The 8,560-nt window shown below is 35.9% G+C and overlaps 1 pseudogene; it reads left to right on the top strand.

Annotated features, from left to right (window-relative positions):
* The first annotated feature begins 7,681 nt into the window (after positions 1 to 7,681).
* LOC116861517 lies at positions 7,682 to 8,084 on the top strand (annotated as a pseudogene).
* Positions 8,085 to 8,560: the final 476 nt, after the last annotated feature.

Raw genomic sequence — 8,560 nt, forward strand, 5'->3', positions numbered from 1 at the left:
AGCATAGTCAAATGGAGTTCGTGTTTATTCCTGCCTAGAAGTTAATTAGCTTAGTTTAAGAATGGACTTAAAGCAGCTCTAACTTTAACTTAAGAACAAGCGAAATAGGGGCACCTGGGTGGCTCAGTTGGTTAAGTGGCCAACTCTTGATCTTAGCTCAGGTCTTGATCTCAGGGTCATGAGTTTGAGCCCCGTGTTTGGCTCCACACTACCTAAAAACAAACAAACAAAAAAAACCCCAAAAACAAAACTGAAATTAATCACAATAATCATAACACTGAATATAACCAATGAAAACAAACCCTACTGCAGTAGGAGCTGGTGGTTGATTCATTTGTAGTATTTGCTGGACACACTTATCTGTTGGGTCAACACAGATCTAAAACCCATTATTCTTGACAACCTGTTCAAAGTCTGAAAGTGTTTACAGTGAAGATGATCACTCTCATTTCCTGAAAAACATGAAAAAAGAAAAACAGCTAATTATCTTTTTGTCTAGTTGGGATGATCCCATCCTCTTCATACCTCTGTTACAGAATTTATTAAATTACATGATGATTATTAGTTAACTTGGTTGGCTCCTCCAATAAAATGTAAGTTTCTTAAAGCCATGTTAATTAAAACTAATTTAAAGAAGATTTTGCTGATCCTTGATTAAATTGTGCCAGAAATTCACTAATAAAAAATGAGCAGTCAAATTAATTGGGTGAATGAGATAACTGGGGCCAGCCAGCACAACTAGCCAACAGGGAGTTCCCATCAAGATTTATCACCACCTGACTGTGTTTTGGCAACTGCTGGTGGCAGTTCTTCTAGGTTACATGTTGATGGGGATGCTTCTGGATCCTGTTGTTTATTTCCAGGGCAAGAGCAGTGATTCCAGAAATCTCCTGGGTAGTGGTACACATTTGTAGGCCCAATTAAAGTAGATCGGTGAGGATGTTGGAACACACCACTTCTCTGATCTCAAAGACAAATTTGCCTACAGTTACACCAATTTTCCCCTGTCCTGCCTTCTCCCTTGCACATTCCCTCTCAAATAATGAGGAACTTAGACAGCTTCATTTGAGAATGGTGGTTGGATAGAGGATAAGAGTCAACTTATAAGTGTAATAATTCTAATTCAATGTCACTCCAGGATTTTACTGTATTGGGTGCTCAAAAAATGTTTGAATCAATATAATTTTTCTCACTCAACATGACTAAGCCATGGGATAAACTTTTTTGAAAGACAACAAAATGGGTAAACAACCAATGAAAGGGATCATTACTAAATCCTGGGTACCCAGTGTATAGACTAGCCAATGATGTACTAATGATCTACAAGCAACTGCAGATTTGAAAAACGGAAAGAGCATATCCAACAGACTAGCCTGAATTCCATAATCAAGACTGTGCCTAGTTCTATCCTGAAGAAAGGCTTGCATTTAAGTGAAGCCAAAAATGGCTGTGGTTGTTACTCAGGATTGGACAACTCTGCTGGAGCTGAAGTAGAGCAGAGTGTACCAGAGCATCCACCAGAGTTGATGGCAGGAGCAGACAACACATGGTGATGAAGGAGACAGAAGACTTTCATTTTTAAATACATATCATTAGATTCTGGGACCACAGAATTCTTTGAACTATGCTAGCAAAGATTGTACAGCCTTTTACATACAGTATGTTGGAGAAAGAACATTCGGATGTATTGGAACAGAGTCAACATAATAGATCAACAAATCTTGGTCAAAGACAAACTAATTTAATAAATAATAATAACACTTAGTATTGATGGTTAGAGGGTAAATCCATCTGTGGCTTAAGATGAGAAGAGAGCACAGAGGTCCCTGGGTGGCTCAGTTAGGTAAGTGTCTGCCTTGGGCTCAGGTCATCATCTCAGGATCTTGGGATCAAGCCCCATGGCTGGCTCCCTACTCAGCGGGGAGTCTGCTTCTCTTGCTTCCTTTGCCTCACCCCCAGCATACACACACACACACACACACACACACACACACACACTCTCTCTCTCTCTCTCTCTCTCAAATAAATAAATAAATAAATAAAATCTTAAAAAAAAAAAAGAAGAGAAGATGGCACAAATGTGATGGTTGAGAAATGTGGAAGTGTTTGCCTCCATGAGGCATGCAGCTTTGGGAACTGGGGTTTCTTTACATGAGGCTATCAGTTTAGACACTACTTCTTTAGAATCACCAACATATTTACCATTTCTGTTGCCTGTTTTCCTTTCTGTGTCTTCAACCTACCATCTAGGATGATTTTGTTTCTTCCTAAGGAAATAACTTCAGTGTTTCCCTTAGTGCTAGCCTACTTTTGATGAATTTCTTATTTTTGTTTAAAAATGAATTAAATTAAACTTCATTTCTGATGACAGAATTTTTTCTGATGGGTTGTAGAATTCTAGACTAGCATTTTTTTTTTTTTTCTCTACAGTTTAAATAGGTCATGGCCTCCTGGTTTCTACAACTTCTCTTGGAAAGTCATCTGCTAGTGTTGTTTTGTTCCGTTGTAGGTAATGTGATTTCACTCCCCTTCCCTCACCCATGGCCCCAGAGGCTTTTGAAGTTTTTTTTCTTGGTCTTGATTTTCAGCAGTTTTGCTATAATGTGCCTAGTTGTGGGTTGGTTATGTATGTATGCATGCTGCTTTTGTTCATTGAGATTCCAATATGTGGCTTGATGCCTTTAATCAGTTTTGGAAAATTCTCACCTGTTATCTCTTCTAATATTGCTTCTTCCCCATTCATTCTCTTGCTTTTTCCGGACCTAAATTACATGTCTTTTAGACCTTTCACCATGTCCTGCAGATCTCTTATGCTCTTCTATTTCTCCCTCTTTCTCTCTTGGTACTTTCTATTGACCTATTTTTTCCAGTTCACTAACACACTTTTCAGCTGTGTCTAATCTACTTTCAAAGTTCTCCACTGAATTCCTAATTTAAATTATTGTATTTCTTTCAGTTTTAGAATTTCCATCTGATTCTTTTTGAAATAGATTCCAGTTCTCTGGATGGAGAAAGTTTCTCACCTATTTTTGAATATGTTAGTCATAGTTACTACAATTTGAATTTTTCCCTCTTGTTGTTCAGACATTTGGTCTTGTCTTCTGATATATTGTAACATTTGTTTGAATCTTAGACATCATGTATAAAACATTGTAGAGATATTTTGAGACTCTTAATGATGTTATTTTACTTTAGAGGATATATACTTTTGCTTCTAAAAGTAACCAGCCTAGGGGCAATTTATCTCAATCCAATCTATAACTGAGTTCATTGAAAACAGATATATTATGATTTTTTGAATTATCATATAATGTATTACTTGTTTCAGTATACAATTACTTGTTTTAAGTTTAACATATAATGTATTACTTGTTTCAGTATCCAATTAAGTGTAATACAGAGCACAACCTGGATTAGTTCTTGAGGGACACAGCAGTGCTTTAGTATCTGATTTTTGAGGGATTTCTCCTCTGCCTTCTCCAGTCACATGTGTTTTCTAAGATATTTGAAGCATGTTATAAATGTAATCATGTCAGTGGTTTCCTATAGAATTGGTCAGACAGATAACCCCTTAATATCCAATTAGCAAGTGGAAAAACATCTTCAGCAAACCACAGGGCGATCCTGGCATCAGAAGGCAAGATGGTTTCACCCTAGTCTGGGGTTAACTTTCTGCTTTATAGCCCTGGGATGAGGCTAGATCCAGCCAGAATGAATACTGCTATTGGCAGTAGTGTCCATCTCCTCATCTAGAAGCACTGCAGCTATCCTTTGGAGACATGGTGCTTGGCCTTGGAGGCCCAGAGTCCTGCCGTTACCTTCTCTAACCTGCATAGCTAGTACCCTTCATATTCTGGGTCAAGATGAGTCTTTACTGAGAGAACATGCCATGGATGTTTCTTAGCTAGCAGAGCCTAGGGAATCATTTACAAACCCAGTTTGCTATATATACATTGTATATGATCATACTATAGTATAGTGGTTAAAAGCAGGGGCTTTAGAATCAGACAGATCTGGGTTTGAATACTGATCTTGCTGCTTACCAGTAAAATATTTTTACTTTCTGGGTTTCTGTTTTCTAATTTCAAAGTATGAATAATAATATGTACCCCTGGGGTGCCTGGATGGCTTAGTCATTAAGCATCTGCCTTTGGCTCAGGGTTCTGGGATCTAGCCCACATTGGGCTCCCTGCTCAGTAGGAAGCCTGCTCCTCCCTTTCCTACTCCCCCTGCTTGTAGTCCCTCTCTCCCTGTCAAATAAATAAATAAAATCTTAAAAAAAATAATATGTACCTCTAGTGTTGCTGGAAGGAATAAGTAATATACTTAAGGTAGCTAGGTCAGTGCATATATAGCTCATAGTAGATATTTAATCAATATCAATGGTAAGAAAATATACTCTTTTTTAAGTTTAGCTTTGGTTCTGGGCAATCATTTCATTAGGTATGCCTCAGTTTTCCTTCTAATTAGAGGGGAAAAGAGACTCATTCATCTCCTAAACTTTGCTTAATTAAGATTAGGAAATGTACATGAAGACTTTGAATGAAATATTCTAAGTTTTGACATAACATATTCCCAGATGTGTTCAGACGACAATTGGTTCATCAGACTAGAAACTATTTCCTAGACTATCCAAGTTCATTCCTCTGTGTACAAGCATTACTTGATTATATTTTAAAGATAGACAAGGATCTTTTCTATTTTAAAAAATTTATAAGAAAGAAACATAAGTCACAAAATTCCTGTGTTTAATAACTAAGCAAGCCCTTCCTTAGAGTGAATCTAAATGCTTTGTGCTAGAGCTCAGATTTATTTCTTCTCATACCTTTGCTAGATGGGTAAATTCCTCCAGAATGGGTAAATTATTCCTGCTTACTATGGTATCCCCAGGACTTGGCATATAATAAGCTTTCAGTATTTGTTGAATGAATGAATAAATGAAAAAATGAGTAAATGAATAAATGAATAAATGAAAGAGAACCCCAAAATTCTGAAACTCTGAACACTAGAATTTGATGAAAACATGTATGTTGACTATCTCATCCTTATGCCAAAGATAGGACCATCTTCCCCAGCTTCCTGATAGGGATCCCTACTGATCCTTCTTGAATACATCAGTAACAGGTAACTTACTTCTTTGAGACAGCCTGTTTCATTATTGAACAACTTTGGTTATTAAAATGAATTTTATTTAGGTAGAGCTCAAAGATTGATTAAAAAAATTTTTATTGTAGTGTTTCATGTGTCAGGCCTGGGGATAGCACGTGTGGCTTCCATTTACATGCATGTGTCTCCAACCTAATAAGGGGGTCAGTTTAGCCAATTTTGCAGGAGAAAAATAAAATTGTCTTGGTGAACACATAGCACTGCCTATCATACAAGTCAGGAAGGTAATTTTTAGTTTTTTTCCCCTCCTAGAAACAAAATATACACATGTTTTAAAATTCACTTTGTACTGTAGGATTAGATTGAAAAACAGATACCCCATCTCTAAGTTGCATTTTCCAGGGGCAATTAGACATTTCTTTTGGTATTTATCTCATTATTTCATAATACAAGATAAGCATGCAGCTTTCTTAATGTCATTCCTTTTCTCAAACATTTTTCCCCTTTCCTCACAATTTTGATTGTGTGTATTACATTTTTCCAGACAACATCTTTGGGAGATTCCCAGATACCAGGAGACTGGCATGTTTTAAATATATCTTTTTCTGTCTCATGCTCAAGCAACAGTTCACTTGAAATGCCATTCTAGGTTGGAATAATTTCTCTTCAAAATTTTGAGGACATTTGTCCATTATCCTCTGATATCTAATTTTGTTTTTGAGAAGTCCAACACTATTCTGATTTCTGAACTTAAAAAAAAAAAATCTTGTATTTTTTTTCTTTTTTTCTTCTTTCTTCCAGGGAAATCCTGGGATCTGATCTTTATCACCACCATTCTTAAGTTGCACAGTGATGATATAAGTCCATTCATTACATAGATTTTGGTGGGTCCGTTCAATTGTGAAATTTATGTCCTTCAATTTAGGGAACTTTTCTGGTATTATTTCTTCGGTGATTTCCTTCTCCATGTTTTTTCTTTCCAAAACGTAATTTATCAGGAGTTGAACATCCTGAATTTTATCTTCTAATTTTGTCTTCTATTTTTATGTGTTTCCTTGTTATACTTTCTGAGAGATTTCTTCAATTATATCTTTAAATATTTTTATTGAATTATTTTGCTCCTGCTTTTATATTTTAATTTCTAAGAACTCTTTTTTCTTTCTCCTCTTTCTTTTTTTGAGTCCCTGCTTTCAAATCATTTGGTTACATAGGAGTGGATTTACTCAATCATAAGGTAATTTAAAAAAATCTTTTAAATGTTTTTTAAAAAATTATTCAATTTACTTAAACTAAAAAAATGTTCACTCATTTTTCCCACCACCCTCCCTGCCTCTGGCAACTACCAACCTGTTCTATACATTTATGAACGTGTGTGAGTGTGTGTGTGTGTGTGTGTGTTTTTCCAGATCCCACATGTAAGAACAATCATAGGAATTTTTCTTTCTCTGTCTGACTTCTTTCACTTAGCAAAATGTCCCCAAGTCCCAACCATATTGTTGCAAATGGCAAGATTTCATAATTTTTTGTGGCTGAACAACATTCCATAGTATATATACCACAATTTATTAATTTACTTATTCATCCATCAATGCACACCTAGGTTGTTTGCGTATCTTGGCTATTATAAACAATGAAGCAATGAACGTGGGGGTGAACATACCTTTTTGAAGATCAATTTAACTATTGTTAGATATCTGTGCATTTTCTCTTCACGATTCCTCCCAGATTTCTTATATAATATTTCTTTAATCTTTTCTCATGGCTTTTCCCCCCCACCTCTTTATTCTAGATATATAATCTCAACACTGCCAAGGCCTTCATTGACTTCTTTATTTGGGAAAAGATGAGGTCAAACAAAGTATATAAAAAAAGAAATGATTCAAGAGATTTAATCTGCAATCTAAACATACTGGTCCAATTTTCAACGTTCATCAATTCAGTTCCTATTCAGGAAATTATAGGCAAACTGCTGAAAATAGAAAATAAAGAGAAAATCTGGAAATAAGCCCATACTTATATTGTCACTTAATCTATAACAAAGGAGGCAAGAATATATAATGAGGAAAAGGCAATTTTCTCAATAAATAAAGGTATTGGGAAAACTGGATGGCTACATGCAAAAAAAATTGAAACTGGACCATTTTTTAACATAATACACAAAATAAACTCAAAATGGAACTAAAGACCTCAGTTTGAGAACTGAAACCATAAAACCCCTCAAATAAAACATAGGCAGTAATAGACATTGATTTTAGCAACACACTTATGGGCATGTCTCCTCAAGAAAGGGGAAAAAAACAAAAATAAACTATTGGCACCATACCAAATAAAAAGCTTTTGCATAGCAAAGGAAACCATCAACAAGATGAAAAGTCAACCTACTGAATGGGAAAAGATGTTTGTAAGTCATATATCCAATAAGAGGTTAATATCCAGAAAATATAAAGAACTTATACAACTCAACATCAAAAAGACAATCTGATTTAAAAATGGGCAAAAGGGACCTGGATAGACATTCTATCAAAAAAGACATACAGAGACTGACGCTTGACCTCAACGAGGGAGGCCTGTGGAGGGCATGGCGCTGGCATGGGCCTGGAAGCAAATGTCCTGGTTCTACTACCAGTATCTGCTGGTCACAGAACTCTGCATGCTGGAGCCCTGGGAGAGGACTGTGTTCAATTCCATGCTGGTTTCGATCGTGGGGATGGCCCTGTACACAGGCTACACACATCATGGCGATACTGCACTACTTTGAACTTGTACAGTGACCAAGACGTGACCCAAATTGAGTGGCTCTTTGGGGAAGGACCATCCTCTGAAGTTGGAATGAAACCTCATCAGATGTCGTAAGAAACTCTACTAGATGTCAACACAACCAACCCTACGAATATAAAGACTAAAATCCATGAGTAGAACAGGAAAATGATCCTGACTCATGTGTTGTGTTCTTTATTTTTAATTTTAAAAGAGGCTCTTGTATAATAGTTTTTGTCTATTTTAACATTGTAATCATTTGCACTTTGATATCAGTATTTTCTTAACCTTTGTGGCTGTTTCAATATTACCCTGTGAAAGCTTTTCTTAATGTAACTTTGAGTACATTTTAATTGCTTTTTATTTCTAAAACCCAAAGTCATTAGCTGGCTGTACTGTTCTTGCTCTCATATGGCACATACATCTGCCTGGATATATTTCTACTCTTGACCAAAGTTTTATAAGAAACAATACAAGATCCAGGGCAGGGAGATGGGGAGGGAGGCTATTTTATCAAGAACTATTTGCAAAAGACTTACCTGTAAGTTTGAACTCAGGAGTATGGTTTTAGCTATCTAGACTCTACTCTTAACAGCTTTTGCTTTAAAACTACTCAAGTATTTCTTAACAATGAAAAAGAAAGATCTTGCTAAAGTTAAAATAAGGAACATTTCACCTTTTAAATATTTAATTCTTA

Source organism: Lontra canadensis, unplaced genomic scaffold (genome assembly GCF_010015895.1).
Source record: "Lontra canadensis isolate GAN:19392208 unplaced genomic scaffold, GSC_riverotter_1.0 scaffold200, whole genome shotgun sequence".
In the NCBI taxonomy this organism is placed as follows: domain Eukaryota; kingdom Metazoa; phylum Chordata; class Mammalia; order Carnivora; family Mustelidae; genus Lontra; species Lontra canadensis.